The sequence below is a fragment of the Felis catus genome, chromosome D1, assembly GCF_018350175.1.
Source record: "Felis catus isolate Fca126 chromosome D1, F.catus_Fca126_mat1.0, whole genome shotgun sequence".
Taxonomy (NCBI): Eukaryota; Metazoa; Chordata; class Mammalia; order Carnivora; family Felidae; genus Felis; species Felis catus.
The window spans coordinates 65,528,436-65,542,272 of record NC_058377.1 but is presented as its reverse complement, the minus strand read 5'-3'; the positions used below and the strand labels follow the sequence as shown (position 1 = coordinate 65,542,272).

General features: G+C 44.3%; 1 protein-coding gene and 1 long non-coding RNA gene across 8 annotated transcripts in view; one reads left to right on the top strand and one right to left on the bottom strand.

The window, feature by feature from the left end:
• Nucleotides 1-13,837, top strand: part of DENND2B (DENN domain containing 2B) — a 179,139-nt gene that overhangs the window by 102,713 nt on the left and 62,589 nt on the right. The window lies entirely within an intron of this gene.
• On the bottom strand, nt 3,044-6,037 carry LOC123380503. Its single transcript, XR_006586358.1, has 2 exons — nt 4,699-6,037; nt 3,044-3,441 (listed from the first exon to the last, which is right to left on the bottom strand). It is a non-coding gene; the product is annotated as an uncharacterized LOC123380503 (long non-coding RNA).

The window sequence follows — 13,837 nt, the reverse complement described above, 5'->3', positions numbered from 1 at the left end:
TATGAGATTATCATATTCTGTATGATTCTGATTTGTATCCCTGTGTAAATACTGTTCTCTTAGCTCAGAATGTCATTCTCTCCATTTATCTGCCTCAGAAACTCCAGTCACACTCTAAAACTCATTTGCCTTCTCTGAACTCTACTGTGCTGCCCTGAGACAGTTATTTTCTGGTACTTCTGTGCTATCACCCCTTTGTGCATCCTGCTCTTTTGTACTTCTCATTTCTTGTATCTGGAGGGGAAGGATATTTCACCCAGTAGTTTGTGTGGTGCTTCATCAAGAGTAGGTGCTCATTAAATGATTGTTGAAGGAAGGAAGTGAATAAATGAAGACTTGGATATAAGCAAAAGTTGAGTACTGCAAACAGGGTGAGTCACAGAATGGTGGCTAACACAGCATAAATGACCTCAGATGCCAGGAGACTAGAGTCAGACTTGCAGAAAAGGTGATGCATGGGGCACCTTAGTGGCTCAGTTTGTTGAGCATCCGACTCTTGCTTTTAGCTCAGGTCATGATTCCAGGGTTGTGGGATGGAGACCTGCATCAGGCTCCACACTGATACTGGAGCCTGCTTATGACTCAATCTCAATATCTCTCTCTCTCTCTCTCTCTCTCTCTCTCTCTCTCTCTCTCTTTCTCTCCCCTCCCCCTCTCCCCCTTTCTTCCTCTCCCTCACTCATGCTCTCTTTCTCTCTCTCTCTCCTCAAAAAAAATGTGCAAAAAAGGGGGGGATACATATGTATGCACACAAAAATAAAAGTTTGAAGGTTAGATGATGCCACTTCCTAGTAAACTGTGCAAAGCTACAGCAGGATAGAGAGGAAAGAGCTCTAGATTTGGAATTGGGGATTCTGCTGGTGGTGGTAATAATACTCATAATTATTAATAACAACAGCAACAATAATAACATAATAACAGCATAATCCTTACTGTGACCAGACGCCATTCCAGGCACTTCCTTACTATAAGCCCTGTGAGGCAGCTTAATTAACAATTATTAATTGTTGACATATGAAGAACTGAGGTCCCATAGCTACAAAGTAGTTCTAGGCCTGGTTCTGTATTTACTAGTTGAGTGACCTTGGGATAAGACAGCCTCCCTGGAGTCTCAGCCTTTGTTAAATGCAGAAAATACTCCTGCCTGATAAAGTCTGTAGCACGTGCAACTCTTGGTCTTGGGGTCTTGAATTTAAATCCCATGTTGGGTGTCAAGGTTACTAAAAAAAGAAAAAGTTAGAGAATATACTTATGGCATTTAACCTCTGAGGCTTGCTTGGTAGACTCCACTGAGATAATAACATGTGAAAGTGGTTTTGAAAACTATAAAGCACTCTTAAAGTACTTTGAACTAGTGCTCAGGAGGAAGGGAAACTTGTATAGTAATTGTGGTTTAGGTATTGGGCTCATACTTAATGTGTATGCTGCTGAGTGTGGGGCCACAATTGTGCTTCACAGCTTTCCTGAGCTGGCTTGTGGCAGTATCTTTGAGTATATTTATAATCGGGATTTGAGGGGTGCCTGGGTGGCTCAGTTGGTTAAGCGTGTGACTCTTGGTTTTGGCTCAGGTTGTGATCTCATGGTTTCATGGGTTCAAGCCCTGTGTCAGGCTCTATGTTGGTAGCATGAAGCCTGCTTGGGAGTCTCTCCCTGCCTCTCTCTCTCTCTGCCTCACCCCCATTTTCTCTCTCTCTCTCTCTCTCTCTCTCTCTCTCTCTCTCAAAAATAAATAAATAAACTTCAAAAAAATAATCAGGATTTGAGCTGTCATTAATGAATTAAGAAACCAGTTTTTATTGGAGATATATATATGAATTATCACTAAAACAGATTCTTAGGGCTAACCAGCCCTTCCTTTCTAGCCAGCAAAGTAGTGTAAAGCAGGATGGTGGGCATTTGCGTGGGGGAGAATTACTCTGTTGGGCCCTTAGGAGCAGTGAGACCACTCAGCTGGTGGCAGAGAGGCTGGCTCAGAGAAGAGGCCTGTGTCAGCTCCCACAGCCCAGCTGCACAGCAGCAACTGGAGGATTCTGTGGGCTGGTGGGTGTGACCTGTTTTTCTTCAGGTGAGAAATTTGTGGGGCGTCTTAAAAGTTGATGTATATTGCTATTGCCTTGATAATGGAGATTGTGTCCAAGAAAATGGTCCATTTTTTGGAACATTGGGCTCCTCGATGTGCCACGATTTAGGTTTGTGAGTGAACTGTGCTGAGTCAGGCAGTGGATAAGGAAGAGGGGTGAAGGGTGTGGAATAGGGGTGTCTCCATGTGCAGCCAAGGAAGAGCAGTGTGGCCCTTCTGAAGCCAGTTGCTAACCGATATTCTCTGGACATCCTTAGAGCCAAGCAGCCTCCTCCGTGAGGTCTGAGCTCAGAGTGCCTCCAGCCTAATAGCTGCCTGGATTGGCCATGATGCCTGTGTGAATAATTATAGGTCACTGAACAGAACCGCTAGTCAGCTACATCCCTCAAAAATGCCTAATTGTAGGCTACAAATATGAAAATATACAAAAGATTAGATGCATGTCATACCCCATTACAGAGAGCAATGGCATGAGTCAGATGTGACTTGGGTGGCTTTTAGTATGTGAAAGCTGCTTGGTGAGCATGCTGGCTGGCCCAGAAGAATGCAGGAGGAATATTCCCCATGCTTCTCACAAGGAGACTAGGGACTTAGGTGAGAAAATACATGCTGAGACCATAGCTTGCTCTTTGTATCTGCACTTGCGGATAAATGAATGGGATTTCCTGAAGGTAGATTTGATTCCTCTTTGGGAATTGTCTCCAGCATCAGTTTACAAACCACGTTAGAAAACGTCACATTTGAGTCCAGCACTCTTGGCATTTGTGAGTCCATCATTTTTGGATTTAACCATTTCTACCACCCCTGGAGTCTTGTGAAGTGTATTAGTTTGTAGATTGCTGATGTTAACCTTAAAAATAAAACTTACTTTGCCATCAAAACAGGTTTATTCAGGAATAGCAGAGAATTACAATTCAAGACAAACAGGCTACCACAAAACCATACGCAAGTCCAAAGAACGAAGGAGAGGAACACTCTTTTATTGAGGAAAAGGGGAAATTGGGAGGGGCTGTTATAAACAAAAAGTCCATTGGAGTATAGTGGTTTTTCATTGGCTGAATTGTGACCTCTCATTGGCTGGGCTGTTGCTGGGAGAAGAGAAAAACCTTTCTTCTTCCTGCTGGTCTAGTAAAGTAGCTGAAGTAGTGTGGACTTCCTTTTGGGCCTGCAATTGTGAGAGCTCCCACTTCTGGCCTCCTGACTCCATTTTAAATGAAGTTTCTTTTTATTAATTTTCATACTGAGGTCCGAGTGTGAAACATGGTGCTGCAAGGACTCAGGAGAGCAGGGTGCTTTGAGTCTGTCTTTGTGCTGAGCATTAGCATGTCTGTTGAGCTGTGTAGATCTCCATTCGGAATGATCTGTGCATTTGTGAGGAAGGTAAAATAGGTTAGGATAAGAATTCTTTTTTTTCCTAAGGTTTTCTTTTTAAGGTTTATTTGAGAGAGAGAGCGAGAGAGAGAGAGTGCCAAGTGTGAGTTGGGGAGAGGCAGAGAGAGAAATAGAATGAATGAATGAATTCTGGGCAGGCTCTGCACTGTCAGGGTGATACGAGGCTCGAACTCATGAGCTGCGAGATCACGACCCAAGGGGAAGTCAGACGCTTAATTGACTGAACCACCCAGGCACCTCAGGGTAAGGATTTTTTTTTTTTTAATGTTTATTTATTTTTGAGAGAGACAGAGACAGAATGCAAGTGGGTTAGGGGCAGAGAGAGAGGGAGACATAGAGTCCGAAGCAGGCTCCAGGCTCTGAGCTGTCAGCACAGAGCCCGACGCAGGCTCGAACTTATAACTGTGAGATCATGACCTGAGCCGAAGTCGGACGCTAAACTGACTGAGCCACCCAGGTGCCCCTGGTAAGGATTTTTAAAATGAGTCTGTGGAGTAGCTTGTGAACCCCCTAAAAGGAAAATCCTGAAATGGGAGACAGAAATGTATGTTCCCACAGGGTTTCTGTGGGGGTTATTGGGGCTTATTAGATAGCCACAGGGCTCTGTGACTCAAAGTGAGTAACTGCTGTCCTCTAAAGAGTGGAGATTTGGGACAGTTTCAGTACACATCCCCTTTGATATGAAGGCTCTACAGTATACTTGACAGTTACTGCTTATTCTGACCTAAGATGGTTTTCTCTAGTTTGTACTTTTTTTTGGTCATATGAATGAGTTAGCATCCTTGAAGAATGCAGATTTTCCTTCAGAGAAACTTCAAATCATATTCCAAAGCCTCTGAGGGCAGTTTCCAAATGAGAGTTTCAGAAATGCTTTGACAATGTAATGGATGGAATAAACATTTAGGCCTTTAAGGACTACTTTGAAGAGGGTAACGTCTGGGTGTATTGTGTATTTGTGTATCATTATTGTTAAATAATCTGCTTCATTACCTGTAGTTATAACTTTCATGCCCTCACCAGTTGGAGCCAAGCCTACAGCCCTAGCACAAGCTAGGCAAAGAAGATCTTAGAATTATTTCTTTGAAAATTGCTCTATAGTAACTATGTTGTCATTCAGGTGGCCTCTAGCAGGATAATTGCCAGAGGCTGATGGGGATATGATAAGCTCCTTGAGAGAAGTGAAAGCATCTGAAATACCTCATGTTACCTGTCAGGACCATACTTACCTATTGCTGGGCTGAGGGAGTTTGGGTTCACGTAGAAGCCTACTTTGCCAGGTGGTGGTGAAAGGGGGGCTTTAATAAATGTTCGGCCTGGTGGCTTGCTCTGGTCTGATCTGGTCGAACACCCTGCTGTCTCTCAGTGGGAGGCCCCTCCGCAGCTGAAAAGGCAGCCTTAGCTTAGTCTAGATTTCTAGGCTTTTTAAGTAGCAGTAGAAGTGGTCGGTAGGGTTCATCTGTGGCCTTTGGGGTCTTCTTTCCTCTCAGTTTCAAATTCTTTAGTCAATTCTGAAACCAAGGAATCTGAATATGGAAGGGACCTTACATGCCATCTGTGCTAAACTACAAAGCAGGGCGAGAGGGGAGATAGACTAAGTTTATCTACCTTATTCACTGCTGTGTCCATAGCATCTTGATTAAGTGAATGGCATGTAGTAGGGATTCAAAAAATACTTTCTGGAAGTGAATACTTTCTGGAGTGAGTCCCTGTGAACACCAACAACTTCAGACCATTGCTATTGCTTCATTAATTCATCTATTTGACAACTATTAATAAGCACCTACTGTGTGCTATTTACCCTGAGTTCTGGGATATACTACGGTGAACAAGATAGTCCTTGTCTTCAAGAGCATAGTTTGTAATTGAGAAAATTGGTAATTAAAAAGAACTTAAAGTCTTTAATCGGAATTTAAGACTAAAAAATTCTTCCTCATTTTCTCCGTTCTGGATCTTCTTATGTCTGAGGTCTCTTTGGGGGCCGTAGAAAACACATATAATCCCTTTTTCACATGAGAGCCTTTCGGAATTCTCAAGGCAATTATCCTCTTCCTCCATCCCCAGTCTTGCCTTCTCCAGGGTAAACATTCTCCATTCCTTTAGTCATTTCTCCCATCACATGCCTCTGAGTGCCCCCTCCATCCCGGTTGCTGTCCTCAGGATGCGGTCCAAACTGAGTCTGTCCATTTGACAGTGTGGAGTCCAGAACTCAATACAGTATCCCAAACATTAAGTTCCAGGGAACACTCCAGCCTGGAGACTTTCCTGCGTTTCTGCTTTTCTGTGTTTTCTCTGGGCCCAAGCATTGGCCGATGGAAAGAGAAGGTCCTGGACTTGGCCAGACTGAGAACATCTTCATATCTGGCTGGCTAACCCTAAAAGTGAAAACTTTGTTTTGTCTTCTTTCTGCCTTTGCCCCCAACCCCTACCCCTCTCCCTTGATATGGACAGTCTATGTACAGCCTTGCTGCCTGCCAGTGGCTTGCCTTTCCTTTTCTGAGTCACTGCCCTTCATTACCAGGGAAATTAGCATGAAAAAGCAAATTCCAGTTCTATAACTTTATTCTGTTCTAGCCCTTTGTCACATTCTGTACCCCAACCCCCACCAAAAATGACAAAAGTTGAGTCTTGTGACATCACAATAGTTAGCTATTGTATCAAAGGCCATGATGTCACCAACGGAGGATTATAACTTCAGGGAAGAATGGAGGGAGGGAGTGTAGCAGGCTAGAGACTCCTTAGGAACAAAGGAGTTATTTTTATGCAAATCTTCACCCAAAAAGCAGCAGTGGCCTTTCTATGGATGGGCTGTCTGTCAGTGGAAGCCCTCACCCAGATTCCCATTGCTCCCTCCCTCTGTGGATTAATGGTTTGGTTTGTGGACATTGCCCAAGCCTGAGCATGTGTGGAAGTCTCCTGCTGGCGGGCTGGCTTCTGGGCTGGCTTTGGGTTTTGTTCATGAAGTCAGTACTGAATAGAGCTTTTTAGGGAGGGAGTTCAGAGGAGAGCCTGGGAGCCTGGGGTGAAGCTGATACGGATGTGCACAGCCTCCGGGTTGAGAGAGAGCTGATGTGCAGCCACTTGTCTTCCGGCAGAGGGGCAGCTGTTCTGTCGGGCGCCGTGTGCCTCCGCGTGCCCTCCATAGACCTGAGTGCTTGCTGCTCACCTGTTTCTGGGGCAGGGTTGGGTGTGCCCTGGGGACTCCTTTTTGGCTCCTGGATGCAGAGATGTAAAAACACCTGCTGCAGATGTTCCCAAACGTTCTCAGTTCGTGGGCCCTTTATATTTCAGTAATTTTTTCAGTGTCCGTAGACATTTAGGTCTAAACAATTTAGTAAGTACTTATATCCTAACAACTGACTACCCATTTGAAAAAATTATACACCTAAATGGAAAGGAAACATACTTTTATTTCATAAATAATTACAGTTACTAACTAGTGGGTCATACTGGGCCCTGTACCATGTCTCACATCTTAGTATGGGGACAGATGGTAGCTACACTTGTAGTGAACATGGCATCATGGATGAATCATGATTTATACACCCAAAACTATTGCAACATTGGTTGTCTTTTTTTTTTTTTATGAAATTTATTGACAAATTGGTTTCCATACAACACCCAGTGCTCATCCCAAAAGGTGCCCTCCTCAATACCCATCACCCACCCTCTCCTCCCTCCCACCCCCCATCAACCCTCAGTTTGTTCTCAGTTTTTAAGAGTCTCTTATGCTTTGGCTCTCTCCCACTCTAACCTGTTTTTTTTTTTCCTTCCCCTCCCCCATGGGTTCCTGTTAATTTCTCAGGGTCCACATAAGAGTGAAACCATATGGTATCTGTCTTTCTCTGTATGACTTATTTCACTTAGCATCACACTCTCCAGTTCCATCCACGTTGCTACAAAAGGCCATATTTCATTTTTTCTCATTGCCACGTAATATTCCATTGTGTATATAAACCACAATTTCTTTATCCATTCATCAGTTTATGGACATTTAGGCTCTTTCCATAATTTGGCTATTGCAACATTGGTTGTCAACTAGCCAAAAAACCCCTCACATCTTGGAATCAGATTGAATATTGCCATCCTCATTTCCTGTTCTACAATGCTTTTCACATGGTACCTGCTTTTTATCACTGTAGCTGCTGAAAACCCAGCTTCACCAAGAAATGGCATCACTAAAAAGAATGTAGTGTGATCGGATGTTAAAACTGTGAACTTGTGGGGTGTCCGGCAAATGTTGACTATTGCTCTGTTTCCCTCAAAAAAATTAAAATATCTTGTATTTTACTGTGAGTTCATTGCAGTGCTCTAGGATACCTCAGCACACAGTTTGAGAATCACAGACCTGCAATTGCCAAGCAGCACTTGCTTTGTTTAAAGGAGGAAAAAGAGGCAAATTCTGTCCCCATAATGACTCTTAAAGAAGTTGGACAGATGGATGGACAGAGTCCCCTTACCTGCAGTCTCTGCTTCAGCATGACTGCACTTTTTGGGGAAGGCCTTTCTTTGACCAGGGTCTGTCTTTGTGAGAGTTTCTGTTCCTGAGTGGGGAAGAATGATGAAGAGAAAAGGCCTGAAGAGCAGCAAGAGAGGAGCATCTCTTATATTTATTTTGTGCTGATTCAGGGCCCTCTGAAGTAGTTGGCTTAAAGAAAAATGGGATTTTTAACACCAAGAATTTGGGGGCCAGGCAGGGGACCTCTGCTAATATCCTTTTCAAACTCTATCCACATAGAGCGGGGCTGCAGGTGTGTACTTGGGATAGAGGATGGCTTCCTGCTGCAAGATATGACAAAGACCAAGGGACTGATGTGCTCTGGTATCAATTATGGAGCTCAATGCTAACCTTCTCCAGACTCTGGTGTCTGCCACTTACTGTGTATCCCTGGGCAAATTACTTAGCCTGAGCCTCAGTTTCTTCACCCGTAAAGTAGAAATACTGACAGATTAAGTGAGATAAATGCATGCATAGAGCCAGCAAAGTCTGCTGTGTATGTACACTTTCATCTACTACCTTCCAAAATTGAGGAACAAAGGGCTTTTCTCCAAAAGTGATCTGGCCAAGATCTGCAGTATGAGAATAAATCTACTTCTTCATGATAATTCTATGTATCTAATGTTCTCAAATCTTCTGAGCCCCTTTAACCTGTGTACACACTCCGTGGATTCCTTTTTCATTCTCTAAATGACATTTAAAAAATGAACAGAGTTCTTATTTAATGTAGTTAATTTATCAGCGTTTTCCATTAGGTTGTCACTTTTTGTGTCCTGTTCCAGAAATCTCAGCCTCCTCCAAGGTCTGTCTCTTTGGCTTTTGCTCATGGTTTTTCTTCTGTTTTCAGTGCTCCTCTTCTGTCTTCTTTATCTTTCCCAAGCCCTGCAAGACCCAGCCCAGTATCACTCTCTGTCTTCTCCAGATGCCCTCCTAAAATCCATTCTGGCTGCCTGATTAGGTGTCCTTCTCCTTGTTCCCAGAGCTCTGTGTTCATACTTCTTTCACAGCTCTTGTTACATTGTACCAGAATCTTTTTTAATCTAACTCAGGCAGGATAGGATAGCTGCTCAAGGGCAAAGACCAGATTAAAGCACAGTGGTTTGGGGGCTTGGCTGGGAAGATATTCTCAAAGGGTTTGAGTAAGTAAATAATTGAAAGCCTTAGGTGCCCACACCTGGCCCTCTTCTCTACTTCTCTGACAGTATTTCCCAACCTATCTTAACCTGTTCCCCCTTTGGATGAACATAAAAATCTTGTGGGCAGATCGTGAATCCCCCAGGGAGTGTAATCCTGATTGAGAATTAACTACATTCTAGTGCTTCACAGAGGTCTGTCCAGTAGTATCCAAAATGTAGACATGAGAAAAGAGAGGTCCTATAATTCATTAAGATCCATAGAAAGGACCCTTGCATTTTGCAGTCAGAAAGTCCTTGTAATCTTTGCAGAGAGCAATTTCAGGTCAGTTCTTAGGCTGCAGTCACCCCTGCCCTGAATCTTTTGGATGCTCAGAGGGCTGGTCCTTTTTGAGTTTTCTGAGTGGGTAGGATTGTTGCAGGTAGGGTTAGACTCTGAACTGGAAAGGCTTGTGGGGTTGGAAGATGGGCCTGGATAATGGAGCCTGAAGCTGTTTACCCTGTCCAGGGAGGGCCACTCTGAGCTGGTGGCAAATTTTTTTCATTCAAAAAATATTTTTTGAGGGCCTACTGTTTGTCAGGCAGTGTTCTAGCCACTGAGGACACAGATTATGAACAAAAATCCTTAGCTTATATAAACATAGTAAGTGGGGGAAAAAAAGTAGTATGTGAGATTGCAATAAATGATATGGAGAAAAATAAACCAAGAAGTGGGGAATAGGAGTGGTGAGGGGTCACAGAATGGAGGAAGGTTATTTTTGGTTTTGTTTTTAAAGATTTTATTTTTAAATAATCTCCACACCCAACGTGGGCTCAAACTTGCAACCCCGAGATCAAGAGTTGCATGCTCTACTGACTGAGCCAGTTAGGCACCCCAGAGAAGATTTTTTTTTTAAGTTTTATTTATTTATTTATTTATTTATTTATTTATTTATTTATTTATTTATTTATTTATTTAGAGAGCACATGCTGAAGGGGGGGGGAGAGAGAGAGAGAGAGAGAGAGAGAGAGAGAGAGAGAGAGAGAGAGAGAGAGAATCACAGGAACGTTCTGCACCATTTGTATAGAGCCCAATGTGGGGCTTGAACTCATGAACCATGAGATCATGATCTGGGCTGAAATCAAGAGTCAGACGCTTAGCGGACTGAGCCACTCAGGTGCCCCAAAGAAGGTTGTTTAGTGGGAATTTTGTTAATACTAAGTTTTTACAGTGTGGTCAGGGAAGGCCCCATTAAGAAGGGGACACATGTGACCCAAGTCCTGGAAGAAGAAGGAGCAGGCTTTCTTGCGGGGTGTTCTCTAGTTACAGGGCGTGGCCAAGTATGAAGGCCCTGAGGTAGCACATGCTTTGGGTGTTTGAGAAAGCAACAAGGAGGCAGTGTGGCTAGTGTGGAAAGAGTAAGGGGAAGAATAGTTGAAAGGAGGTCAGAGATCTCATGAAGGGCCTTGTGAGTCATTTTACTTATGAGTAAAAAGACTTGCTTTTACTTTGGGAGCCATGTCAGGGTTTTCAGCAGAAAGGTGACAAGATCTGCACTAATGCTGGTGGTAGGTTATTGAGGGTCTGCTCTGATAGTTACTGTTTTCTCAGTGAAACAGGAAGCAAAGTCAGCTAGAAGAGTAAGAAAAAGGAAAGAGATTTTAAGATTGAGAATGGGGGAAAGCTAACCCACTGACTAGAGACTTCAAATGTGTTCCCTCTTGGTTCTGAGTATCCTCTGTTTTTTGTAGATGGCTTCTCATTGGTCTCTGTGTTCTCATTATAGAGGTGGGATATTCTGCCTAATGCTACAGATAGAAGAATGGAAGTATGGAGACTTGTGCAGTCCCTTTGGCCCTTACTATTCCCTAGTCTTCTTCTGAGAAAGTTGGCTTGTGGGTGGTGTGTTTTTTAGAGCAGGGAAGGCATCTTTCCATCAGTCAGGTTGAGTTCACCTAGACTGGAAAGCATGGGAAGGGGGAGAAGGAGGTCAAGATTTAGGATCAAGAAAGGCTTCAGAAAGTTGACACTTGAGTTGAATATTCAAGAAAGAGTGGGGGAGGAGGACATCAAGATAGAAGGAATTGGTTGAACAAAACCTTAAAGACATGAACATTATTGGCATCTGCAGGAAATGGCAACCAGTCTGCTGTGGCTGGCTGGAGGAAGGCACTGTGTGAGACAGGTCTGTGGCCTTTGAATCATCATCATGATTATGGGATCCACTTCTTGCCAAAGTGAACGAGGGCAGTGGTTAGCCCCAAGGAGCAGGGCTCTTTGTGGGGCAAGCCTCTGTTCTACTTTCTTTTTCCAAGTGTTGCCAAGTCATTCGACAGAGCAGGCTCCACTGTCCTGGCAGAGCTGGGTTCAGCTGCTTGCTGACAGGCTGAGTTTCCAGACCAGCTGAAACAGCCATGTCTGGGTTTTTAAAACTATCTTGGAAGCCACCAGATTTCCTTTGGCCTGCAATTGCCTAACAAGCCCTCACCCCATTTCAGGCTTTCAGGAAACATTTAACCCAACTTCCAACCTCCACAGAATCTGTACTGAAGTGGAGAAGGACCATCTGGCAGGAAAAGGGATTGAAAATTGTTGAGGTTGAAAACCCAAACTTATAGGCCTCTTTGAGGAGGAGGGTTGGGAAAGAGGATGTGGGAGTGATAAATGGACAGTGAAAAGATGGAAAGAGCTTATTTTTTTTCTGATTATTATTCAACAACAACAACAAAAACCATCTTTTCCCGTGGCTGCATGAGGAAGATTTCAGCCTCATGGTGACCTGTAAAAACACCCAGCATTTCTGACTTCCCAGCAAAACAAATCTCAGTTCCTCTCCACTTGACCAGGCTTATGATTCCCTTGACATTTTTGCTTGAAGAGCTTTCTGGACCTAGAATCTGAGAACCTGGGGCTGGCATGGAAAGGCTCCAAGGTATAAGGTATGTAGAGGTAGTGACAGAGAAAAAGGGTCTGGCATTTTGGAGGGAAGTATGGGATAGAGTTGAGAAGATCATTCCTGGCTCCCTTTCTAAAGCTTTTGGTGCCTACCCAGCCAAACTCTGAGCCCACTTTGTCCCCTTTCCTTGTAAGCCCTTGATTTTAGGCACAGCAGAGCCAAAGACAGGTTTTGGGCAGATAACCAATAAGAAATGAATCGGGAAAGGAGAGGAGGAAAAGGGGGATGAAGGAGGAGAAGCCAGCGTGAATGAGATGAAGGCAAGATTCCCAGGAACAGCCTTTCCTTGTGGGTGTGTTGGATGAGAACTTGTTACTGAAGCAGCGTTCAGGAAGATAATAGGGATACTTGTGAGGAGATTGATTGAAAGCCTCGAGGTGGACAAGATCGGCTGAGGGGTAGAAGGAAAAGGCCTGCCATTGACAGTCTGACTGGGTGGCAGCCGCAGTGGGAAACTCTCATCAGCTTTACAGCAGCTGTGACTTTGGGAAGAGAAGGAGCACACTTTAAAGGATATGCCCTGTGTGGGATTTCTAGGGCCCTTTGTCATCCTTGCCTCTGACTCCCTGGGGGTCCTCTTCTGTCGTCAGTTAACAAGTCAGTTCACATTTAGTTGAGCACCCAGGGAAGAACTAGCTAGAACTGCCCCATAGCTTTCTCAGCCATGTGGGGACAGAGGAGGCCAGCATGGCGGGAGAGCAGTGTCGCTGAACTTCCTAGGAATGCCAACAACAGAGAGGCTGTGCAGGTGAGCTGTTAGTCCAGGCAGAGCCATGAAAGGGAGACAAAGCCCTTCCCTCCCACCTTAGTCTAATCCAAGGACATCTGCTGGAGAGAAGGAAAGACTCAAACACTCTTTTGGGAACTCTGGTTTGCATGGTTAAAGGGAACTCATTCTAATGATGATCCTCCCTGAAGTTGGTAGAGCCAATATTGGTTGCTGGGACTCTTGAAGGAGGAAATTAAAGACCTAAGCCCTCCTCCAGGGAGTTGCTGGTCTGTTCCTTTTCTTGGCCAGGGACCAGTGATGAGGAAAGGTTGCAGGAGGGAGTCAGTAAGAAGGTAAGGAGGGTCTGAGTAGGTGTTCCCTGGGCAGGGGTAGTAGGAATGTTGACCCCACCATGGTCAGATGACAGCTGTACAGACCTGTACAGTCTCCAGGCTGCAACCAGGTTCTCAGGGCACACATGGAGTTCTGTTCCCTTTCCCACCTCTTCCTTCTCTTTGGGCTGCTTCCTAAGCTGCCACATCCACGTGGGAGATTGCTTAAGAAATGAGTGGAATGTAGTTGTTAGCAGAAATTCTCTTACATGGTTTAGAGGTTTCCTTTGTCAGGTGTCTTGACTTCTTACCTGGACCAGTAAAACAGAGTGCTTGACAGTGACTGTCTTTCCTCTCAATGGCGACTTTAACCCTAGCAAAATGGGAGGCTTTCTTCCAAATGCCTGTGTCTATTCCTCATCACTCTCAAACTTCATATGTCTCCTCCTTCAGGGCAAGGCATATTGTCACATCCACAATTAGGCCTGCAGAAAAGTATCATACAGACATTTAGAAAATCACCTAAACAAAGGGAAACAGGTTTTTTTTTTTGCTCTAGGATAGGAAGGTTCATTCTTAGAGTCTGGGCATCCCTCAGAAGGAACTCCCTTAAGAGACTGACCTGATGGTCCCTTCTTGGACCTTCAGAGAACACAGATATTCTCTGTGGTCATGGGATTGGACTGTAGGGAGAAGAAGTGGGAGAGAGAGTTGCAAGATGAAGGCTAGCCTGAGCAAAAGCTGGGAGACTTTCAGAGGT